Source organism: Eriocheir sinensis, chromosome 6 (assembly GCF_024679095.1).
Source record: "Eriocheir sinensis breed Jianghai 21 chromosome 6, ASM2467909v1, whole genome shotgun sequence".
Lineage (NCBI taxonomy): Eukaryota > Metazoa > Arthropoda > Malacostraca > Decapoda > Varunidae > Eriocheir > Eriocheir sinensis.
Window position 1 is genome coordinate 236,558 of NC_066514.1, and position 22,863 is coordinate 259,420.

Sequence of the window (22,863 nt, forward strand, 5' to 3'; positions counted from 1 at the left end):
GAGGCTTTCGATATGTCTAGCGCAACTGAATATGTGCGTGTCTGTCGGCCTGTTTACTTGTTTGTCACTGTCCCTGTATATATTTTCGGCTCCTAAGTCTCTTTCTGCCGTTAACAATAGCTTATATTTGCCAAAAAAAAGTCACACTTCAATGATAACGAATGGCAATGTAAAGCAAGGAAAGGTATGCCAGTGGAGGTCGAAAAATGCAACGGGTAAAATCGCTGTTTACTCTTGGCAGATTGATGGGAAGGTTTTGTTTACTTGTTTGTTTGTCTGTGATCGTTGTTTGCTGTCCACGTTGTTTCTTCCTCTCAACAATTTTCTCGCTCTCTGTGTGTGTGTGTGTGTGTGTGTGTGTGTGTGTGTGTGTGTGTGTGTGTGTGTGTGTGTGTGTGTGTGTGTGTGTGTGTGTGTGTGTGTGTGTGTGTGTGTGTGTGTGTGTGTGTGTGTGTGTGTGTGTGTGTGTGTGTGTGTGTGTGTGTGTGTGAGAGAGAGAGAGAGAGAGAGAGAGAGAGAGAGAGTGACTTGACTGACAGACTGATGGTGACATATTGATAGTATGAGTTTTCTCTCTCTCACACACACAAAAAAAAAAATAATAATAATGATGAAAATAAATGAATATATAAATAAATAAATAAATAAATAAAAATAACCAAACTTTTTTTTATGTTCACTGAAATAAAAACGCAAATTCAAGACGCCTTTCGAAGTAGAGTGGTTAGCACGCTCGCCTCACAATCAAGAGGTTCCAGGTTCGATTTCCGCGTGGGGTAGAAACGTATGGGCACTCTCCATTAACCCAGTAGCTGCAGGGATCATGTTTCTTAAAGGCCCCTGTAGGCGAGAATATTGAGAAAAAATCATCACTCACGCAAACCATTTCATAATACATATCAACGCATTTGTGATCAGTTTATGAATCATCTATTTTGGGGGGTTATATCATGGTAAAAATTTGGCCCGTCGCTGCTACACGGTAAAGCAACAAATTTGGCCCGTCGCTGCTACACGGTAAAGCGACAAATTTGGCCCGTCGCTGCTACACGGTAAAGCCACAAATTTGGCCCGTCGCTGATACCGGGTTAATCCATGCTTCCTGTCCATCCGGCAGTGAATGGGTACCGGGTGTCAGTAGGAGGTTGTTTCCCGCCTCATGGGAGTGTGCATACCCAAGACGGTGTGGGTGGGAGGTTACAGCCGTGCCCAGAGGTCCGTCACTTCAGGGCAAGTTCATTCGAAGGAAGGTACCAGTCTACCACGTGGTCAAACCTTGGTGAATGGAACTACACACACACACACACACACATAGACACACACACACACACACACACACACACACACACACACACACACACACACACACACACACACACACACAAACAAACACAAACACAAACAATTTTTCAGTTCAATGGAATAAAAACGCAAATTCGGCCTGACGACGTAACATCATTCAGTTAACGCATAAAAATGAACAGTTTGTATTTTCTGGGCGTGGGTGGACATTTGTTTCTCTTTATTTTGATATATTTTTATTCAATATTAAATTTTCTTTTGATTTTTATTTACTTATATTCACTATCACTTTCACCTCTCAAGGCTGTTTTACGCTGCGCTCTTTTTTTTCTTTTTCTTTTTACGTCTGAACCTATAGCGCCTGTAGGCTTGCTTGAGGGGCCTGGATGGTAGTCGACCCCAGCCCGTCATGGTGCAGGCAAGTGTTTATAGTGGCGCCATCTTCTCTTGGCTCATGCTGCCCCCCCGGAACTCCTTGATTCACTTGGACGGTTTCCTCTAGAGTCCGGGTTGATGGGTGGTCTTCAGGACAGCATGTGGGTAGTTTTAAGCCACTCGGCGGTGACTGAAAAATCCGAGGTGGTAGCGTGGGGATTCGAACTCGCGTCGTCCATCACGTGGTGAATGTGGGCCCAGCACGCTACCACTCAGCCACCGCCTATACATGCAGTACCAATTTTGCCTTTAGAGATAGTACAGGTTCGTCGAGTTTGTTACTTACCACCAACTTTGCCTTAGAAGATAATTTTGAGTTACGTTTGTTTCTATTTTTTGAACGCCAATTTTCCCTCATGATAGTTTAATTTATGTCAGGTATATTTTTTAACCCGTCCGCTGCGATTGGCACGGATTTGGCTTTCACTGGTAGCCTGGTAACATACAGTCCCAGGTCTTTCTCTGGGTGGATAGTGGAGCGTTTCCCATGTGGTATTGGTGTGCTGGATATCCCTTCACTGGTAGCCTGGTCACATACAGTCCCAGGTCTTTCTCTGGGTGGATAGTGGAGCGTTTCCCATGTGGTATTGGTGTGCTGGATATCCCTTCACTGGTAGCCTGGTCACATACAGTCCCAGGTCTTTCTCTGGGTGGATAGTGGAGCGTTTCCCATGTGGTATTGGTATGCTGGATATCCTTTCACTGATAGCCTGGTAAAATACACTCCCAGGTCTTTCTCTGCCTCTGTGGTGGATAGTGGAGTGTTTCCCATGTGGTATTGGTATGCTGGATATCCCTTCACTGGTAGCCTGGTAACATACACTCCCAGGTCTTTCTCTGCCTCTGTGGTGGATAGTGGAGTGTTTCCCATGTGGTATTGGTGTGCTGGATATCCCTTCACTGGTAGCCTGGTAACATACACTCCCAGGTCTTTCTCTGCCTCTGTGGTAGGTAGTGAAGCGTTTCCCATGTGGTATTGGTGTGCTGGATATCCCTTCACTGGTAGCCTGGTAACATACACTCCCAGGTCTTTCTCTGCCTCTGTGGTGGGTAGTGAAGCGTTTCCCATGTGGTATTGGTGTGCTGGATATCCCTTCACTGGTAGCCTGGTAACATACACTCCCAGGTCTTTCTCTGCCTCTGTGGTGGGTAGTGAAGCGTTTCCCATGTGGTATTGGTATGCTGGATATCCCCTCCCAAGGTGCAGGACTATACATTTTTCTTCACTGAATTGTAGCAGCCACATTTTGCTCCACTCCTGTAGCTTGGTGATGTCTTCTTGTAGGAAATCCGTATCCAAGGGGTTAACTATCAATTTCGACACCCAAGATAGATTAGGTTAGGTTAGATTATTACTTTTATTCACAACCAATGCTGCCGCTGGAGATACTAATTCAGGAAGGCTGTCATTTTGTTTCACCGTGCATTTGTTCTGCCTCATGCAATAGTTTAGGTTAAGCTTAGGTATTTTTACTCACCATCGAGGTTTGCCCCCACCCCCCCAAGATAGTTAGAGATAGGCTAAGTTCATTGTGTTTACTATCAATTCAGCTTTTTTAGGTGGTTATATAATTTCCGATTTGGGGCAAGAAGAACTTGGTGTCCTTCAACGCCTCAAAAGCTTTAATTTCTCCACGTGTCAAATCGACGCAATCTTCCAAGCAACTATCCCCTATTCTTCAATAATGCTTAGCTCTCACCTTCTTCGACAATAAACATCTTCGGTCTATCCTCAACTCAAAATCTCAACTGGAAACTTCATATCTCCTCTCACTAAATCAGCTTCCTCGAGGTTGGGCGTTCTGTATCGTCTCCGCCTGTTCTTTTCCCCCTCCCAGATGCTATCCATATACAGGGGCCTTTATCCGCCCTCGTATTGAGTATGCATCTCATGTGTGGGTGGACCAGCACAGCTCTCTTGGACAGTCTAAGGACCCGACGACCCAGCGACTCAGGGTACACGAGGTCTTGGGTGTGAAATTTTGATGTGAAAGGGTCGCTGGGTTGTCGTGGTTTTAAATTCCGCCTCAGTGTTCCCTCTCTTCCTATCTTCTGTCGATATTTTCACGCTGACTGCTCCTCTGAACTTACTAACTGCATGTCTCCCCCCTCTCCCGCGGCCCCGCTGCAATCGACTTTCTACTCTAGCTCATCCCTATACTGTCTAAACCCTTATGCAAGAGTTAACCAGCATCTTCACTCTTTCATCCCTATACTGTCCAAACCCCTTATGCAAGAGTTAACCAGCATCTTCACTCTTTCATCCCTATACTGTCCAAACCCCTTATGCAAGAGTTAACCAGCATCTTCACTCTTTCATCCCTATACTGTCCAAACCCCTTATGCAAGAGTTAACCAGCATCTTCACTCTTTCATCCCTATACTGTCTTAAATTCCTTATGCAAGATTTAACCAACATCTTCACTCTTTAATCCCATGCATTTTGGTAAACTCTCGAACACTCTTCTTTCGTCTGTATTTCCTCCTGCCTACGACTTGAACTCTTTCAAGAGGAGATGATCAAAGACACCTCTCCTCCCGAAAGTGACCTCTCTTTCGGCCACCCCTCTGAACTCTTTTATAGGGGCAGTGATTAACAGACTTTTTTTTTTACTTTTTTATTTTTGCCTTGAGCTGCTTCCTTTGCTGTTAATAAGAAAATATACCACCACCACCACCACCACCACCACCACCGGCACCATAACACATCACCACTACAAGTACCACCACCACCACCACTACCGGCACCATAACACATACCACTACAAATACCACCACCACCACTACCGGCACCATAACACATCACCACTACAAGTACCACCACCACCACTACCGGCACCATAACACATCACCACTACAAGTACCACCACCACCACCACTACCGGCACCATAACACATCACCACTACAAATACCACCACCACCACTACCGGCACCATAACACATACCACTACAAATACCACCACCACCACCACCACCACCACCGGCACCATAACACATCACCACTACAAATACCACCACCACCACCACCACCACCGGCACCATAACACATACCACTACAAATACCACCACCACCACTACCGGCACCATAACACATCACCACTACAAATACCACCACCACCACCACCACCACCGGCACCATAACACATCACCACTACAAATACCACCACCACCACCACCACCACCGGCACCATAACACATCACCACTACAAGTACCACCACCACCACCACCGGCACCATAACACATCACCACTACAAATACCACCACCACCACCACCACCGGCACCATAACACATCACCACTACAAGTACCACCACCACCACCACCACCGGCACCATAACACATCACCACTACAAGTACCACCACCACCACCACTACCGGCACCATAACACATCACCACTACAAGTACCACCACCACCACCACTACCGGCACCATAACACATCACCACTACAAATACCACCACCACCACCACCACCGGCACCATAACACATCACCACAAGTACCACCACCACCACCACGACCGGCACCATAACACATCACCACTACAACTACCACCACCACCACCACCACCGGCACCATAACACATCACCACTACAAGTACCACCACCACCACCACCACCACCGGCACCATAACACATCACCACTACAAATACCACCACCACCACTACCGGCACCATAACACATCACCACTACAAGTACCACCACCACCACTACCGGCACCATAACACATCACCACTACAAGTACCACCACCACCACTACCGGCACCATAACACATACCACTACAAGTACCACCACCACCACTACCGGCACCATAACACATCACCACCACAAGTACCACCACCACCACTACCGGCACCATAACACATACCACTACAAGTACCACCACCACCACCACCGGCACCATAACACATACCACTACAAGTACCACCACCACCACTACCGGCACCATAACACATACCACTACAAGTACCACCACCACCACCACCACCACCGGCACCATAACACATACCACTACAAGTACCACCACCACCACTACCACCACCGGCACCATAACACATACCACTACAAGTACCACCACCACCACCACCGGCACCATAACACATACCACTACAAGTACCACCACCACCACCACCACCACCGGCACCATAACACATACCACTACAAGTACCACCACCACCACCACCGGCACCATAACACATCACCACTGCAAGTACCACCACCACCACCACCACCACCGGCACCATAACACCTACCACTACAAGTACCACCACCACCACCACCGGCACCATAACACATCACCACTACAAGTACCACCACCACCGGCACCATAACACATCACCACTACAAGTACCACCACCACCACCACCGGCACCATAACACATCACCACTACAAGTACCACCACCACCACCACCGGCACCATAACACATCACCACTACAAGTACCACCACCACCACTACCGGCACCATAACACATACCACTACAAGTACCACCACCACCACCACCACCACCGGCACCATAACACATACCACTACAAGTACCACCACCACCACTACCGGCACCATAACACATACCACTACAAGTACCACCACCACCACCACCACCACCGGCACCATCACACAGCCCACTACAAATACCACCACCACCACAACCGGCACAAAAACACATACCACAAGTACCACCACCACCACCACCACCGGCACCATCACACATACCACTACAAGTACCACCACCACCACCACCACCCCCGGCACCATAACACATCACCACTGCAAGTACCACCACCACCACCACTACCGGCACCATAACACATACCACTACAAGTACCACCACCACCACTACCGGCACCATAACACATCACCACTACAAGTACCACCACCACCACCACCACCATAACACATCACCACTGCAAGTACCACCACCACCACCACCACCATAACACATCACCACTGCAAGTACCACCACCACCACCACCATAACACATCACCACTGCAAGTACCACCACCACCACCACCACCATAACACATCACCACTGCAAGTACCACCACCACCACCACCACCATAACACATCACCACTACAAGTACCACCACCACCACCTACACCATAACACAACACGACTGCAAGTACCACCACCACCACCACCACCACCACCACCATAACACATCACCACTACAAGTACCACCACCACCACCGGCACCATAACACATCACCACTGCAAGTACCACCACCACCACCACCACCACCACCACCATAACACATCACCACCACAAGCACCACCACCACCACCACCACCATAACACATCACCACTGCAAGTACCACCACCACCACCACCATAACACATCACCACCACAAGTACCACCACCACCACCACCACCACCATAACACATCACCACTGCAAGTACCACCACCACCACCACCACCACCATAACACATCACCACTCCAAGTACCACCACCACCACCACCCCCACCACCATACACATCACCACTGCAAGTACCACCACCACCACCACCACCACCACCACCACCGGCACCATAACACTTCACCACTGCAAGTACCACCACCACCACCACCACCACCACCATAACACATCACCACTGCAAGTACCACCACCACCATAACACATCACCACTGCAAGTACCACCACCACCATAACACATCACCACTGCAAGTACCACCACCACCATAACACATCACCACTGCAAGTACCACCACCACCATAACACATCACCACTGCAAGTACCACCACCACCATAACACATCACCACTGCAAGTACCACCACCACCATAACACATCACCACTACAAGTACCACCACCACCACCACCACCATAACACATCACCACTACAAGTACCACCACCACCACCACCACCATAACACATCACCACTACAAGTACCACCACCACCACCACCACCATAACACATCACCACTACAAGTACCACCACCACCACCACCACCATAACACATCACCACTGCAAGTACCACCACCACCATAACACATCACCACTACAAGTACCACCACCACCACCACCACCATAACACATCACCACTACAAGTACCACCACCACCACCACCACCATAACACATCACCACTGCAAGTACCACCACCACCATAACACATCACCACTGCAAGTACCCCCACCACCACCACCACCATAACACATCACCACTGCAAGTACCACCACCACCACCACCACCACCACCACCACCATAACACATCACCACTACAAGTACCACCACCACCACCACCACCATAACACATCACCACTTCAAGTACCACCACCTCCAACACCACCACCACCACCACCATAACACATCACCACTGCAAGTACCACCACCACCACCACCACCACCACCATAACACATCACCACTACAAGTACCACCACCACCACCACCACCATAACACATCACCACTGCAAGTACCACCACCACCACCACCACCATAACACATCACCACTGCAAGTACCACCACCACCACCACCACCACCATAACACATCACCACTACAAGTACCACCACCACCACCACCACCACCATAACACATCACCACTACAAGTACCACCACCACCACCACCACCACCAATACCACCACCATAACACATCACCACTACAAGTACCACCACCACCACCACCACCACCATAACACATCACCACTAAAAGTAACACCCCCACCCCCACGACCGCCCCCAGAACACATCCCACTACAAATACCACCACCACCACCACCACCACCATAACACATCACCACTACAAGTACCACCACCACCACCACCACCACCATAACACATCACCACTACAAGTACCACCACCACCACCACTACCGGCACCATAACACATACCACTACAAATACCACACCCACCCCCACCACCACCATAACACAACACCACCACAACCACCACCACCACCACCACCACCACCAACACATCACCACCACAAGTACCACCACCACCACCACCACCACCATAACACATACCACTACAAATACCACCACCACCACCACCACCACCATAACACATACCACTACAAATACCACCACCACCACCACCACCACCACCATAACACATACCACTACAAATACCACCACCACCACCACCACCACCATAACACATACCACTACAAATACCACCACCACCACCACCACCACCACCATAACACACCAAATACCACCACCACCACCACCACCACAATAACACATACCACTACAAATACCACCACCACCACCACCACCACCACCATAACACATACCACCACAACACCACCACCACCACCACCACCACCACCATAACACATACCACCACAATACCACCACCACCACCACCACCACCACCACCATAACACATACCACCACAAACACCACCACCACCACCACCACCACCACACCATAACACCACCACACAAATACCACCACCACCACCACCACCACCACCATAACACACCACCACTAATACCACCACCACCACCACCACCACCACCATCACATCACCACCACACCACCACCACCACCACCACCACCACCACCAAGCACCACCACAACAAACACCACCAACACCCCCACCACCACCCCCAAAAAACAACACCCCTACAACAACCACCACCCCCACCACCACCACCACCATAACACATCACCACTACAAGTACCACCACCACCACCACCACCACCACCACCATAACACATCACCACCACAAGCACCACCACCACCACCACCACCACCACCATAACACATCACCACCACAAGTACCACCACCACCACCACCACCACCACCATAACACATCACCACTAAATACCACCACCACCACCACCACCACCATAACACATCACCACCACAAACACCACCACCACCACCACCACCACCATAACACATCACCACTACAAGTACCACCACCACCACCACCACCACCCCCCTAACACATCACCACTACAAGTACCACCCCCACCCCCACCACCACCACCATAACACATCACCACCACAAGCACCACCACCACCACCACCACCACCACCATAACACATCACCACCACAAGTACCACCACCACCACCACCACCACCACCATAACACATCACCACTACAACACCACCACCACCACCACCACCACCATAACACATCACCACTACAAATACCACCACCACCACCACCACCACCACCATAACACACACCACCAACACCACCACCACCACCACCACCACCACCACCATAACACATCACCACTACAAATACCACCACCACCACCACCACCACCACCATAACACATACCACTACAAATACCACCACCACCACCACCATAACACATACCACTACAAATACCACTACCACCACCACCATAACACATCACCACTGCAAGTACCACCACCGCCACCGGCACCATAACACATACCACTACAAATACCACCACCACCACCACCATAACACATACCACTACAAATACCACCACCACCACCACCATAACACATCACCACTGCAAGTACCACCACCGCCACCGGCACCATAACACATACCACTACAAATACCACCACCAACACCACCATAACACATACCACTACAAATACCACCACCACCACCCCCACCCCCCCCACCACCACCACCGGCACCATAACACATCACCACTGCAAGTACCACCACCACCACCACCACCATAACACATCACCACTGCAAGTACCACCACCAACACCACCGGCACCATAACACATCACCACTACAAGTACCACCACCACCACCACCACCACCACCACCACCATAACACATACCACTACAAGTACCACCACCACCACCACCACCACCGGCACCATAACACATACCACTACAAGTACCACCACCACCACCACCACCACCGGCACCATAACACATCACCACTACAAGTACCACCACCACCACAACCACCACAACTACCACCACCACCGACGCCTTAACATATCACCACTACAAATATCACCCCAACCAGCGTCATTATAACGCATTAACACTACAAGCACCGCCACGCCGCAAGCTGTAGCATCAGTAATTGCGTTTTGATATTCACGTTTGGTTAATGTTGTAGACCAATTATCCTCTATAATGCCTGTACATACCCCCCCCCCCCTCTCACTGGTCTCGGGAGTAGGGCTCACCAGATGGATTGTGGCTAATTGCGCTCGTTTCTTTTTTTTACGTTTCGCCCATGGAGCCGTTAGATTTTCATGGTTGGCTCTGATGGTCGGTCCTACCCCGTTATGGCGCAGGCAAGTGTTTACAGAGTCCCCATCTTGCTTGCCTCATGAAGCTCCTCCGAGATCCACTTAAGCCCCGTTCACACTGTGCCGATTCTGGGCCACGACAACCCAGTGACTTTTCTATATGACAAGTTGGTTCCCACGCTCCAAGAAGGGGGGAAGATTTTATTGGGGTCTTGGTGTCTTACCGACTGTCTTGGACAATCGGCCAACTAGTTACCATCATGTCGTGCTAACCCTCACGACTCCAGACTCCCGTCACGACGTCGGCGCAGCATTCGGCAACAGTCTCAAGACCTCTTTCAAGACATGCCCGACCCTTTCACATCAACACCCAAGACCTCGTGTACCCTAGAGTCGTGGGTAGTCGTGGCCCAGAGTCGTGACCGTGTGAACGGGGCTTTAATCTTCTTGAGAGTGTTTTGGAGTCTTGGTTGATCGGTGGCATTCAGGACAGAATTTGCATATGTTTATAGTGGAGCAATATTGCTTGCCTCATACTGCTACCCATAGAGCTCATCTTTGATTTTCTTTTAGAGAGGATCTAGAGTCCAGGTTGATAGACATGAACATGAAATAAAATAAAAATATAAAAAAAAAACAATACATATCTGGACACAACTCTTCCTCCCTTGCTAACTCTCCTACTTTCCTTCTCTACTTTCCTGAAAATCACACACTCTCCCTCCTCTGTCAACCCCTCTCTTCCCTCCTTCCTACTTTCCTTTTCTACTTTCCTGAAAACACATTCTCCTCCTCAACCCTCTTCTTCCTCCTTCCTAACTCTCCTACTTTCCTTTTCTACTTTCCTGAAAATCACACATTCTCCTCCTCTCTCAACCTCTCTTCCTCCTTCCTAACTCTCCTACTTTCCTTTCTACTTTCCTGAAAATCACACACTCCCTCTCTCAACCCCTCTCTTCCCTCCTTCCTAACTCTCCTACTTTCCTTCCCTACTTCCCTGAAAATCACACACTCTCCCTCCTCTCTCAACCCCTCTCTTCCCTCCTTCCTAACTCTCCTACTTTCCTTTTCTACTTTCCTGAAAATCACACACTCTCCCTCCTCTCTCAACCCCTCTCTTCCCTCCTTCCTAACTCTCCTACTTTCCTTTTCTACTTTCCTGAAAATCACACACTCTCCCTCCTCTCTCAACCCCTCTCTTCCCTCCTTCCTAACTCTCCTACTTTCCTTTTCTACTTCCTGAAAATCACACTCTCCTCCTCTCTCAACCCCTCTTCCCTCCTTCCTAACTCTCCTACTTTCCTTTTCACTTCCTGAAAATCACACACTCCTCCTCTCAACCTCTTCCTCCTTCCTAACTCTCCTACTTTCCTTTCTACTTTCCTGAAAATAACTCTCCTCCTCTCTCAACCCCTCTCTTCCTCCTTCTAACTCTCCTACTTTCCTTCTCTGAAAATCACACACTCTCCTCCTCTCTCTCAACCCCTCTTCCTCCTTTCTAACTCTCCCACTTTCCTTTTCTACTTCCTGAAAATCACACACTCTCCTCCTCTCTCAGCCCCTCTTCCTCCCTTGCTAACTCTCCTACTTTCCCCTTTTACTTCCAGGAAAGCACACAGTCTCCCCTTTCCATCACTCCCTCGTCCGCGGTGGTCAGTAGACAGGGAAGTTTTGACTGAGGGATCCGAGATTGTAGCGTCGAGGGAAAGGGGAAGGGCGAGGGAGGCAGAATGCAGTGATGCCAAACTGTCGTACCCTGAACATCGTATTTTTAGCATTTTCATTCCTAAAACTCTCGTGCCTTTACAAATAACGATCGAAAATTAGAGTTATCGCTGACAATGTGAAATAGTGATGGTTTTCTTTCATCTTCGCGATAGCTATATGTCAAAAACTACGAAACGGCAATGTGATAAGTACGATAGTTTGGCAACGCTGCAGGAGGGTGAGGTCTGAAAATTGTACTCTCGAAAGTTAGAGGAGAGAGGGTTGGAGGCCGGTGAAGAAGGAAATTCCTGGAATCTGTGATGGTGGTGGAGCCAGGCGAGAGGAAAGGAAGGAGAGGGAACAAAGATGCTGGGGCTAGGGGGGTGGGAGAGAGGGAGAGGTGGGTGGACTTTGTGGTGGGCAGGTGCTGGATTGGGATGAGAGGAAAGTAGTTGGAAAGTTTCGTTTAGTCGGCGCAATATCTGTGGTCAAATGCCGGAGAGAGACAGAAGGGGAAGGAATTATAGGAGAAGGGAACAGACCCCAGGAGACGGGACACAACCCTCGATTAATACCTGGTACCCATTCACTGCTGGGTGGACAGGGGCGTAGGGCACGGAAAGCTGCCCAAATTTTTCCACCTGCCTGGGACTGAATCGAACCCGGGCTCTCTTGGTTGTGAGCCGAGTGTGCTAACCACTGCACCACGAAGCCACCGAGTAAAAGGGGGAAAGTAGGAGAGTTAGAAAGTAGGGGAGAGGTTGAGAGAGGAGGGAGAGTGTGGGATTTTCAGGGAAGTAGAAAAGGAAAGTAGGAGAGTTAGGAAGGAGGGAAGAGAGGGGTTGAGAGAGGAGGGAGAGTGTGTGATTTTCAGGGAAGTAGAGAAGGAAAGTAGGAGAGTTAGGAAGGAGGGAAGAGAGGGGTTGAGAGAGGAGTGAGAGGGTGTGATTTTCAGAGAAAAGGAAAGCAGGAGAGTTAGGAATGAGGGGAAGAGAGGGTTCAGAGAGGAGGAGAGGTGATTTTCAGTAAAGTAGTAAAGGAAAGTAGGAGAGTTAGGAAGGAGGGAAGAGAGGGGTTGAGAGAGGAGGGAGAGTGTGTGATTTTCAGGGAAGTAGAGAAGGAAAGTAGGAGAGTTAGGAAGGAGGGAAGAGAGGGGTTGAGAGAGGAGGGAGAGTGTGTGATTTTCAGGAAAGTAGAGAAGGAAAGTAGGAGAGTTAGGAAGGAGGGAAGAGAGGGGTTGAGAGAGGAGGGAGAGTGTGTGATTTTCAGGAAAGTAGAGAAGGAAAGTAGGAGAGTTAGGAAGGGAGGAAGAGAGATCAGAGTCGTGAGGAAGAGGAGGAATGAGGAGGAAAAGATGGAGATTTGAGATAAAGGGAAGACAGATGAGATAAAGGAGGAGGAGGAGGAGGAGGAGGAAACATGGAAATATGGAAATGCAGGCAACAGAAAGCCTATTGGTTCATTACGAAGTCGCCCGCTTTGGTGATTTAATCTGCTCGACCGCCACTTGGGGCTTGAGGAGCAGATGAAAGCACCTCGATATTGAGGAGCAGATGGAAGCCCCTCGTTATTCAGTTTACTCCCGACGCAGCGAAATGACGGTCGGTTCTATATTTGAAGGAGTTGATGGTATTCGCATTTACTACTTCTGAGGGAAGATTGCTCCAGTGGCGGATGACTCGGTTTGAAAAGAAGACTGAATAGGTAAACCGTTATTCTAGTTCTTGAGTTGGTTTGCAGCTCAAAGAATTTGGAGTAATCGACGTTATTGAACTTTTTCAGATACTTGAAGAATTGAATCATATCCCCTCGTAGGCGTCTTTTCTCCGATGTAAAGAGATTGAGTCGCTTGAGTCGTTCCTCGTACGGTTGAGCCCTTAAGGTTGGTATCATCTTCGTGGCGCGTCGTTGAATCCTTTCCAGTAAATCAATGTCCTTTCTGTAATTGGGAGACCAGAACTGTACTGCATACTCGAGGTGCGGTCTTACCATGGAAGTATACAAGGCTAGCATCACGTCTGGCGTTTTACACTCGAAGTTCCTCGCTATGAACCCGAGCATAGTGTTGGCTTTGTTGTAGGCTTTTTTACAGTGATTCGCGTGTTTCAGGTCACTGCTGATAATGACTCCAAAATCCTTTTCCTCCTGAATCGCCTGCAGAGGTGACCCATTCATGATGTATGTGTGGTTACTGTTTTGGGACCCAATGTTCGCTTGAGTCGGAGAGCTTGAGAAAAGGAGGAGGAGGAGGAGGAGGAGGAAGAAGAGGAGTGTGGACGGCATGGAGGTCAGAGTGTTTGCCTTTCGCGGAAGTTGAAGGGGAAAGTAGGAGAGTTGGGAAAGGAAGGAAGAGATGAGATGCGGGAGGGATGGAAAGGAGGGGTGGGGAGTGGAGGAGCCGCGGCCTGTTTGCTCATCCGTTCTAAGAAACAATAGTTGAGCTGGCGCAGGCTATTATTGTTGTTGTTGTTGTTGTTGTTGTTGTTGTTGTTGTTGTTGTTGTTGTTGTTGTTGTTAACGTTGTCTTCATTCTTTTTTGTTGTATGTTTATTTTGTAGGCGTGTTCTTGTTTTGGTCAGTGGTTTTATTTTTGTTTTGTTTATCATTTTTTTCTTTCTGCTCGAGTATTCTCTCTCTCTCTCTTCTTCTTCTTCTTCTTCTTTTCTTCTTCTTCTTCTTCTTCTTCTTCTTCTTCTTCTTTCTTCTTTCTTTCTTCTTCTTTCTTCTTCTTCTTATTATTATTATTATTATTATTATTATTATTATTATTATTATTGTTTACATATCTCAGTACCATCATACTTATTTCAACTGGTAAAGGAAGATCGATCAATAGAGAGAGAGAGAGAGAGAGAGAGAGAGAGAGAGAGAGAGAGAGAGAGAGAGAGAGAGAGAGAGAGAGAGAGAGAGAGAGAGGGAGGTTGGGGGGGGGGGGGTGGAGAATGAGACCATCCTCTTGACAAATAATTCAAGTTTAGTCTCCTGCACTTGACAATCTCACCGTTAGCGCCACAACCTCCTCCACTAATGCACCGCCAACATCAGCAGAAATTCCACCTTCTGTCTCTCTCCGGCATATGACCACAGATGTTGCGCCGACTAAACGAAACTTTCCCTTCTCCTATAATTCCTTCCCTTTCAGTCTCTCTCCGGCATATGACCACAGATGTTGCGCTGACTAAACGAAACTTTCCAACTGTTCCCTTCTCCTATAATTCCTTCTCCTTCTGTCTCTCTCTGGCATATGACCACAGATGTTGCGCCGACTAAACCAAACTTTCCAACTGTTCCCTTCTCCTATAATTCCTTCCCCTTCTGTCTCTCTCCGGCATATGACCACAGATGTTGCGCCGACTAAACCAAACTTTCCAACTGTTCCCTTCTCCTATAATTCCTTCCCCTTCTGTCTCTCTCCGGCATATGACCACAGATGTTGCGCCGACTAAACGAAACTTTCCAACTGTTCCCTTCTCCTATAATTCCTTCCCCTTCTGTCTCTCTCCGGCATATGACCACAAATGTTGCGCCGACTAAACGAAACTTTCCAACTTACTTTTTTTCACTGATGCGTGAGGAGCCGAGTAGAGCTGCAACTATTTCTTTTAAAGTGAAATGTACATGTAAGACAAATGATAGTGTATTTTACTAGTTTTCTACCATCACCAATACCACCACCACCACACCGTAACCTCCACCTCCCCATCACCATCACCTCCACAACCTGCCCTGCCACCCTTGACATCAACATCAGCCTTCATACTATTAGACTATCTGCCTTCTCTTTGCTTTCATCGATTTTCCGCTATACTGTTTTATTCCTCACCTATACCTGCTTCTCCTGTCCTCACCTATCATGGTTTGTCCTCACGTTTTTGTTTTTATATCAAAGGATACGGCGCCAAGGAGGTCAAGATAGCGGACTGTGGCGGAGAGGAACTTGCCAAGCCGTTCTCCGCTATCAAGGAGGATGCCAGTGAAACGGATTAGAGAGAGAGAGGAGAGAGAAAGAGAGAGCCCGCTACTCGCCGCTCCCACAAAAGTAAAGAGTAAAGAGTAGCCAAAAGAGAGGTCAATTTCGGGAGGAGAGGGATCTTGATACTCTTCTTCAAGGTCAAGTCATAGGAAATACAGACGAAGGAAGACTGTTTCAGAGTTTACCAGTGAAGGGGATGAAAGAATGGAGATGCTGGTTAACTCTTGCATATGGGGTTTGGACAGTATAGGGATGAGCATGAGTAGAAAGTCGTGTGCAGCGGGGCCGCGGGAGGGGGGGAGGCATGCAGTTAGCAAGTTCAGAAGAGCAGTCAGCGTGGAAATATCGATAGAAGACAGAAAGAAATGAAGCCAGAGTAAGGTAACAAATTTAGAGTATTTGGATATTACTGAATAATAAGATGATGAAGGCGCTTTGAACATTTAACCAAACGACCCCATCTCTGAGCTCGAGACAGGTGAGTGTTATTTACCTGACAGACACCCTTCTTATCTGAACATAATGGGAAGGTGACAGGGAGACGGTGGCTGAGTGACGAGTGCCCGAAGACAAAACACATGTTGTTCTGATCTAAGTCTATATATACCAAGTCAAGTCACTCTGCAGGACGCCGGTACACGCAGGAGGCGGTTTTGGGGCGGAGCAGCGGGATGACGTCACTTGGAGCTAAAAAAAAAAATACCCGCCAGTTCAGGGGTGACTAAAGTTGGGGCCGTGTGTGCACTCTGGATGTGCATTCTCGCCTTCTTTCACAGCGCGTTCAGGCAAGCCACTGACGAAAAAATATGTCTTTTTATTGTGCTATTGCGTGACTGTACTTAGGTTTTGGCTATATGTGTTAATGAGGAGCAAACATAGAGGGAAGGGAGGAGCGAAGGAAAGAAAGGACGAGGAAGGAGAGCGAGAAAGATTGTTTACGTCGAGGTGGCTGATGTAGGATAATTCGTTTTTCTTTTTTTACATTTGTTTTATCCTTTTTCGCTAACTCTTCTGCTCAGTAAGATTATGAAGTTTGCACGATATTTTATGAACTCCATTTTAGTTTCTACATAAGTTACTTTACATCTTCCTCGTAATATATCTCGCCAGGAGTGAGGTTTCGTGCAAGGCTTAATTAGGGTGTTCAGTTTTGATGCCCTTGTTATATATAGAAAGGCCATAAATTCCCTTAGTTGGAAAGTTTCGTTTAGTCGGCGCAACATCTGTGGTCATATGCCGGAGAGACAGGAGGGGGAAGGAATTATAGGAGAAGGGAACAGACCCCAGGAGACGGGACACAACCCCCGATTAATACCTGATACCCATTCACTGCGGGGTGGACAGGGGCGTAGGGTATCGGAAAAGCCGCCCAAATTTTTCCACTCCGCCCGGGAATCGAACCCGGGCTCTCTCGATTGTGAGGCGAGTGTGATAACCGCTGCACCACGAAGCCCCTTATATAGATTCCCTAAAACCAGTACAAAGACGAAGGATCAAAATTATCGAAGGGTTTAGAAACTTGAGGTAGATTGAAAGACGAAAGAAGCCTAACTTATCTTCCTTGGTGGTGTAATTAATCTAAATGGGATAAGAGGGTTTAATAAAGACGATTAATACACATTGCTTATATTGGAGGTAGATTTTGACGGGTGTTCAGTGGATAAATTTACCCTATTGCTGGTGGTGTGGGCCTAGGAATATATAAGAAACGCTGATTAAGGACAAAATCTCTCTCTCTCTCTCTCTCTCTCTCTCTCTCTCTCTCTCTCTCTCTCTCTCCCCACACCTCATTCAATTAAATATTTACTCAAGTAGAAATGCAAAGTTTAATGGCGCATGATTTAATATATTTTCACTTGCTTAAGCTTAGACAGACCACCTAGTAAAACAATTAGGTCTGTGTGTGGCCTGAATATGTAATCTCTCTCTCTCTCTCTCTCTCTCTCTCTCTCTTTTCCTTCCTTCATTCCTTCCTTCCTTCCTTCCTTCCTTCCTTCCTTCCTTCCTTCCTTCCTTCCTTCCTTCCTTCCTTCCTTCCTTCCTTCCTTCCTTCCTTCCTTCCTTCCTTCCTTCCTTCCTTCCGTCCTTCCTTCCTTCCTTCCTTCCTTCCTTCCTTCCTTCCTTCCTTCCTTCCTTCCTTCCTTCCTTCCTTCCTTCCTTCCTTCCTTCCTTCCTTCCTTCCTTCCTTCCTTCCTTCCTTCCTTCCTTCCTTCCTTCCTTCCTTCCTTCCTTCCTTCCTTCCTACCTTCCTTCCTTCTCTCTCTCTCTCTCTCTCTCATTTGCTGTCCTTCTCGTGTATACAATTCCTCTTCTTTTTTTCCCTTATTTTATCCTCCTTTCTCCTTATTTTTTCCCTTGTCTTCTCTCCCCCTCCTTCCGTTCTCTCCTTTTTTTCCCTCTTTTCCCTTTATGATTCCTTGCATTCCTACCTTTCCTGTTCTATTAAGTTCCATTTCTCTCCTTTCCATTCGCGGACTTTCCTTTCCCTTCCGTCTTTTCTCTTTCATTTTCATTTCCCTTCGGCTCCTATCCCTTCTCTTTCATTCCCCTTTTCCTTTTCTTCCGTTTCCCTTCATTTCTCTCTCTTCTCCTCCCTTCCGTGTTTTCTCTTTCATTGTTTTCATTTTCCTTCGTTCACCGCCATTCTCTTCGGCTCCTATCCCTTCTCTTCCATTCCCCTTTTCCATTTCTTCCGTTTCCCTTCATTTCTCTCTCTTCTCTTCCCTTCCGTGTTTTCTCTTTCATTTTCATTTCCCTTCGTTCACCGCCATTCCCTTCGGCTCCCATCCCTTCTCTTCCATTCCCCTTTTCCTTTTCTTCCGTTTCCCTTCATTTCTCTCTCTTCTCTTCCCTTCCGTCTTTTCTCTCTCATTTTCATTTCCCTTCGTTCACCGCCATTCCCTTCGGCTCCCATCCCTTCTCTTCCATTCCCCTTTTGCTTTCATTCCGCTTCCCTTCCTTTCTCTCCCCTTCCCTTACCTTCACGATAACCATTCTTTCACGGCTGTAACACCTTCTCTCCCTTCCTCTGCCTCACCTCACTTCCTCCTTCTTCCTACTCCATCGTCTCACTGCATAAGTTTGTATAGCATTGCTCATTACGCACAGCATTTCCCTCACTCCCAGCAGAACTCTCCTGTGAGGTTGCTTTAAACGGAGACTTCCCAGAGCAATGCAAGCGGGGGTTAGTGTGTTCTTAAATGGTATAATATGGTTGTTTGAATATGGTTGTTTTGGGGTATTGTTGTTGTTGTTGTTCTTCTTCTTCTTCTTCTTCTTCTTCTTATTCTTATTCTTATTATTATTGTAGTTATTATTTTAGCCATTCAAGATCACAATTATTTTCATCATTATTATTATTGCTTACAACCCAGCGCCGGTATCGAACCAACGCGTTGGTATCGTTTATTTATATATTTATTTACTCTCTGCACAATGAAGAAGTTTATAACACACACACACACACACACACACACACACACACACACAGCTAGCGCGTCTTCACAAGCACCCACTCAGCGCGGTGCATTAAGGTGCCATCACAAGGACATTTTCTGGCGTCTTTTATTGGCGTCTAGCCGCCGGCACCGGTAACAAGGAGCGCTCTTCCTATCACACGCGCAACAGATGTTTTCGGCCTCGGCACAGATCAAAACAAGCTGGATGCTAAACATATATCGAGTATATTTACCAGGCGTTACAGGTCCCATGTTGAGATACTCCTTCAGAGCTTCTGTTAATTTCTTGAAAACTTCTCTCCACATATTTCTCTTCGAATAGTTGTCATCCCTGGTGTCCCACAGACGTACACTTGTTTTCCCGATAGAGGTCACAGAGGGCGGCAAGAGCGTCCTTGGACCAAATAATTTGCTCTATGGCCAGACAATGCCCACACAACAGCTGAGAGTGTAAACAAAGACGCCCGTACTGGCTTCAAGGTGACGATCATTGGCGTCTCGTGATTGGCGGCGTCTAGCCACCAGTACTGGCGTCAAGATGCCCGTATTGGCGGCAAGACGCCAGTACAGTTGCCCGTGTGATGCACCTTTAGTTGGCAACTCGCCCTGTCACTCTCTGCTTTAAAACGTTCAGACATTTTGCGAGACCCGACGCAGCGAGATTTTGACTTGTGAAAACTGTTGAAAATGTTTCGATATTAATCAAACTTTTGAATATATGAAAATTAAAAAAATACATAATATTCGAATCTAGTTTAATATTCGACCACGCAGGGAACTTGAATAGCTTATGCTGCCCTCATTTGAATTTAAACAAGTCGCGTTTTTTCATTTAATTTATAGAGCGTTGGAATTACTAAAAACATGCTACAATTATATATTTTGTTTGTCCAGGGAAACCACTGCCTGCTGTCTTCCAGTCCCCAGGCAGCCCAAACCACCCCATTAAGCCCCGTTCACACTGTGCCGACTCTGGGCCACGACTACCCACGACTCTAGGGTACACGAGGTCTTGGGTGTTGATGTGAAAGGGTCGGGCATGTCTGGAAAGAGGTCTTGAGACTGTTGCCGAATGCTGCGCCGACGTCGTGGCGGGAGTCTGGAGTCGTGAGGGTTAGCACGACATGCTGGCAACTAGTTGGCCGAATGTCCCAGACAGTCGGCAAGGCACCAAGACTCCAAAAACTCCCCCCCCCCCCCCCCCCTTCTTGGAGCGTGGGAGCCAACCTGTCAAATGGAAAAGTCGCTGGGTTGTCGTGGCCCAGAGTCGGCACGGTGTGAACGGGGCCTTACGATTCTCACTCCACTACAGAGAACAAACATCAGATCGCCGCCTACAATGTTCTCCCTGTTATAAAATTAATTAAGTCCGTTTTGTTCTGGCCGGAATCTTGAGTGTCAAATCGCAGTGTCATCTCGTGTCCTCCTTCTCTTTCCCCTCCGGCAATTTTCCGCCCCGCCTCCTCCTCTCCATCAGTGTAATGAGAAAGACAGTCGAGGCAAAAGCTTCACACGCACAGAAGTCTAATTGGTTCTGAAGACGAGAAGCGTTTCCGCCTTGTGAGAGCCTAGACTCGAGACCCATTTGTCCCCTTTTAACCCCTTGACTGCGGATTTCCTACAAGCAGACCTCACCAAGCTACAGGAATGGAACAAAAAGTGACTGCTACAATTAAATGAAGAAAATGTAAAGTCCTGCAGCTTGGGAGGGGATATCCAGCACACTAATACCACATGGGAAACACTCCACTATCCACCACAGAGGCAGAGAAGGACCTGGGAGTATGCGTTACCAGGCTACCAGTGAAGGCGAAATCCGTGCCAATCGCAGAGGACGGGTTAAAGTCTCAAGTGTTTGTTCAGTTTCCCCGGTTGAGCGCCACACATGTTTTTTGTTTACCTGTTCCCCTCTTTAGGTAATAATGGTACTATGAACAGGTTATCGGCTGACGTTGTGTGACGCTGAGTTCGCAACATTTGTTTGATTTCATTGCAATCTTTCCTCGTTTTTGTTTTTTTTCTTTCTTGTTCCTTCCATTGATCGTCCATCACACGTATCTTCTCTCCTTCTTTCCTTTCTCCATTCCGTTTCCTTATTCTTTCTTTTTCTTCCATTAGGACTTTTATCAACTTTTTTAGCTCTTTTATTCAAATTTTGGGGTGCTCCCTTCCACTTCTGATTTCCACAAGTAATAGAAGGATTAAAATGGCCTCAATTTTTTTTACTTTCTACAATCCAAAAACTAGCTCCTATGACCTTAACCCGGTAGGAGCGACGGGCCAAATTTGTGGCTTTACCGTGTAGCAGCGACGGGCCAAATTTGTGGCTTTACCGTGAAGCAGCGACGGGCCAAATTTGTGGCTTTACCGTGTAGCAGCGACGGGCCAAATTTGTGGCTTTACCGTGTAGCAGCGACGGGCCAAATTTGTGGCTTTACCGTGTAGCAGCGACGGGCCAAATTTGTGGCTTTACCGTGTAGCAGCGACGGGCCAAATTTGTGGCTTTACCGTGTAGCAGCGATGGGCCAAATTTGTGGCTTTACCGTGTTGCAGCGACGGGCCAAATTTGTGGCTTTACCGTGTAGCAGCGACGGGCCAAATTTGTGCCATGATATAAACCCCCCAAAATAGATGATACATAATCTGATCAGAAATGCTTTGATATATATTATGAAATGGTTTGTGTGAGGGGTGATTTTTTTCTCATTTTTCTTGCTAGGAGGGACCATTAAGAAGCGTGATCCCCGCTGCTACCGGGTTAATCTCTTATTTAATAACATACGAAATCTTAATTAAAGTCACCGTTTTTTCAGATATC

The 22,863-nt window shown here is 47.8% G+C and overlaps 1 long non-coding RNA gene across 1 annotated transcript in view; it reads left to right on the forward strand.

Annotated features, from left to right (window-relative positions):
* Positions 1-2,461: 2,461 nt before the first annotated feature.
* LOC126987158 (uncharacterized) overlaps positions 2,462-22,863 on the forward strand; it is a 175,063-nt gene continuing 154,661 nt past the window's right edge. Inside the window, exon 1 of the long non-coding RNA XR_007740308.1 lies at positions 2,462-2,665. This is a non-coding gene — a long non-coding RNA (uncharacterized LOC126987158). The remainder of the gene's footprint in view (positions 2,666-22,863) is intronic.